Here is a 4,302-nt window from a genome sequence, read left to right on the forward strand (position 1 = left end):
TCAAGAGTGAACTCAATTGTTTCTTCTATTGCAACTTTCCATGGCTTGGATGTTGGCACTCTCTTGGCAGGTGCCTTCTTGTGCATACTAGGTTTTGTTGAAGCAACAGTGCCATACTCTTTCTTAGAAACTTTCTTCTTTGAGGTGGCCTCATCCTCAACAGCCACATAGTCCTCATCCTCTGAGTCTGAGTTTCTCTTCTTCCTTGTCCTTGTAGCTGCTTTGTGCAAATTGCTTGGGGTGCTCCTGCTGTCCTCATCATAGCTGCTACAGGGACTAGTGCCCTCACTCATGTTCACTTGCCCTTCTAACTTGTTTTGGCTATCACTCTGACCAGACATACTGGCAAAGCAAACTGACAGCAGACCCTGTGAATAGTTGTAGATAAGATAGAGTGGATGAGCATCACAAAGTATAGAGTTTTTGCAAAACAAATGAGTCAAAAACTTAGTTTTATTTTTTCCATAGAAAGCATTTCAAAGCTACCGATTTGTTAAACTCGGTGACACCGAAGCAACTTTGGAGTTTAAACTGGTGAAATCGATCAGACCGAGACACAGTTCAATGACTCCGAGATTGCTAGGGTTTCACAAAGAGTTGAACTCGCTCCCACTGATTTGCAACTTTCGGTCAGACTGAAAAGTGCAAGTGCAATGGCCTAAGCCAAATTGGTGAGACCAATTTCCACAACTCGGTCGGTTCGAGATGAGTTCGGCGGAAAGCTAACCCTAAATTTTTGAATCTAATCTAATCTAAGGGATGTTCTTGCTGGACAGGATGATTTCATACGTGGTAAAGAACATGGCGTTGACCTTGTGCTCAGAATCGGAGGTAAAAAGAATGCACAAGGGGTCGAACTCATACCCTAGTTTGGCGATGAGCTCACTACGGTGGCAACTGCAGGGTTGAAATCCGTTGACAGTGGCGGAGACCAGCGGCTAGAGGTCGCTGGCGATGAGAGGACGATCCGGAGACCCGAGGCGGCAGAGCAGGACACGCGCGGGCTGAGGGGTTTTGGAGAAATTTCCAAATTTTGACTCGTCGGTATATATATCCTGACCTTGTCAGTGTGACCGAGTGGAACAACTCGGTGGCACCGAGATGCAGAATTGCACGCGTTTACTACAATCGGTGTGACCGGAAATTTCTAACCGGTTGTACCGAGATTGAAAACCTAGATCAACTCAGCGAACTCGGTCGGACCAAAAAGGATGAATCGGTAAGATCGAAATGCACAGAGAGGTTTTGGAAGTTTAAGTCTATGACAAATTGGGGACTCCGAGTGCTCCTCACACTGAGTGTTCGAATCTGACTTGATCAAACTTTGTGATGTAGCATGAATAGAGTTTGAGACGAGAAAAGCATAGATAGCTAGAGGAAGTTCTTAGGCATTCTTGTCCATCCATTTGGCAAAAGAAAAAGAGCCAAACAATCAAAGCAACAAATGGATGTTCTGAATGAGTAAAATATGCAGTCAACATGCTCACACAATAAAATCGCAAATGAAATATGTAGCAAAGCATGCACAAACACTCTAGCATCTATCAAGCAATTGGTGATGACTAGGTCATCTATATATGAGTATATTGACTTAGGATTCAATTGAGAACATTTGATCATAGGTCATACTCATCATTTAAGCACAAGTGGGGATTCCACTTTTACATAAAGCATTGTTGTGTTCACACATTAGAGTAGCTTTAGCTCAATTCTTAGAGTAAAGCTCCCCCTAGATGTGATATCCCCCCTAAGAGGGATGAACTAACTTTGGGTTTTGTTGATGACGACTTCATATAGATGTTGAAGATGTGGATGCTGAATGTTAATGTAGATTATTCGGAGCAATCCATTGGAGTGAGTTGCACTTTCAATACCTACACGGGTTAGTCCCACAAGGAACAAACAAGGATATCCATAGACATAGAGTGAAGTTCACACAAGATGATGTCCATGAAAGCATTAGGTTACCTTGTCCCTTGTCTTACCAACAAGAGGGTTTGTGACTCCTTGAACTAGTGCAAGATGTGGAAGTTGTTTGCAATTGTCCTCGCCAAGATGATATGAGTGAAGTATATTGGCAGAGTCACCCTCAAGCACTCTCTAGTTCTTCTTCTTTGGGATCCACATCAACTTGATGGGAATCCTTGGAGTTGTAGTTGGACTTGATGAAGCAGAACTTGATGTAGTCTTGGGAACCCACTTGACCAAGGCTTTAGGAGCTTCTTCAAATGCATCAATCTCCTCTTGAAGCTTGTCCTTGCCTTTTTGCTTGTGGTCCTGTGGTGGAAGATCATCTTGAGCTTGTGTCCGCTTGAAAGAAGTAGGATCATACTTCTCTTGTTGAGGACCAAACTTCGTCTTGGGGTATTGATCTTCTTCCCACCCAACTCCATTGGCATTAAATTTTTGTTCAAAACCAACTCCTTGATTTTTCCGGTGTCTTCCTAGCTTGCGTACAATTTCCTCAAATTGCTTACTTCCGACAAGACTCTTGTAAACACCTTTCTCTATAATTCCCTTCAATAAGCTATTTTATTGCTCAAGTGTAACTTGGCTAAGAGAATCATTAGTGGAATCAAGATAACTACTAGAAGCAACAATATTGGATTTAACATGATTATTGTTACTACTAGAAGAAGAATCTTTCTTATTCTTGTTGCTAGATTTTACTTGTGGCATGTAAGTAGACAAGAGTAAATGCTTGGCAATGTAAGAAGAACTTTTCTTACGAAGATCATCATTGATTGCTTTTAAGAACCATGTTCTTGCTCAAGGTTGAGCTTTTCAAAGCGTAGCTTTTCATGAGTCTTTAAAAGATCTTGATGATCTTCTAAGGTAGTTTCATGAGCTAACTTAAGAGTGTTTAGTTCTTTAGTTAGACACTCAATCTCCTTCTTATCATCGTCATTCGTTTTATCTTGATTAGCATGATTAATAGCAATTTCATCATAGTTTTCATTACTAGAGTTGTTCAACAAGTAAATTATCATCACCTAGCAAATCATCTTCATCACTATTGAAATCAACATACTCGGGGTGTGATACCTTTCGGCCTTCAGCCATTAAGCATCTTCCAATTCCTTCATTTGGCGAGTCAAATATTTTGTAGGAGTTGGTTGACACAAGTGCTAGACCGGCAACACCTTCATCTTGAGTATATTTGGAGTTAGAGTGATAACTTCTCTTGGAGTGATGGTCGGAGTCGGAGCCGGATACCCATTCACCAACGTGAGCTAGATGTTTTCGTTTTGTGTAGCTCCTTGATGACTTGTCCTTCCTTTCCGAATCCTTGCTTATGAGAGAGGTTTTTTGTTCATAACGATCATCTCTACTCCTCTCTCTTGGAGGTGATTATTCTCTTCTACTTCTCCTTTTGGGTGAATCTTCTCTTTTTTATAGGGAGCCGTACTCTCATTAGAGTAGTGTTCGGGTCTTCCACAATTGTAGCAATTACGCTCACGACTCGAAGATCTTTTGTCATTGTAGGACCTTGACTTGGAACTTCTTTCTTTGCTTCTATTCTTGTAGAACTTGTTGAAGTTCTTCACCATTAGGGTCTCATTGAAGGCATGTTTCTCACTTGATGATGTAGGAAAATCACATGAGGCTTTGTAAGCACCACTTGACTTGTTGTGAACCTCTTCCTTATCCTTGAGTGACATCTCATGAGCAACAATTCTTCCAATGACTTCCATTGGCTTGAGATCTTTGTAATTGGGCATCATTTGGATCAATGTGCACACGGTATCATATATTCCATCCAAGGCTATTAGGATCTTCTTGATGATGTATATATCGGTCATCTCTTCACTTCCTAAGCCGGCATTCTCATTTGTGATGAGAGCAAGACTAGAGTACATTTCAGCGACACCTTCACCATCCTTCATTTTGAACTTGTCAAGATGACTTTAAAGCACATCCAATTTGGATTCCTTGACGGAGTCGGTACCTTCGTGCATATCAATCAAAGTATCCCGAATTTCCTTTGCATTCTCAAGACGGCTGATTTTGTTGAATTCTTCGGGGCACAATCCGTTGAAGAGGATATCGCAAGCTTGAGCGTTGTATTGTAGCATCCTCAATTATTCCGCGGATGCTTCACGATTTGGTTCTCTCCCATAGAAGAATTCACCTTGCAAGACAATACACACAATAGCCCAAACGGCGGGGTTATGTCCAAGAATATGATTTTCATCTTATGCTTCTAACTAGCTGTCGGCGTTCTGGGAACGGGGGTCCCCAAACTAGCCTGCCTGCGTCGGATGGCGTGGCTCCACCAGTGGCCTAGTATGACCCATCTTT

The sequence above is a fragment of the Triticum aestivum genome, chromosome 2B (genome assembly GCF_018294505.1).
Source record: "Triticum aestivum cultivar Chinese Spring chromosome 2B, IWGSC CS RefSeq v2.1, whole genome shotgun sequence".
Classification (NCBI taxonomy): Eukaryota; Viridiplantae; Streptophyta; class Magnoliopsida; order Poales; family Poaceae; genus Triticum; species Triticum aestivum.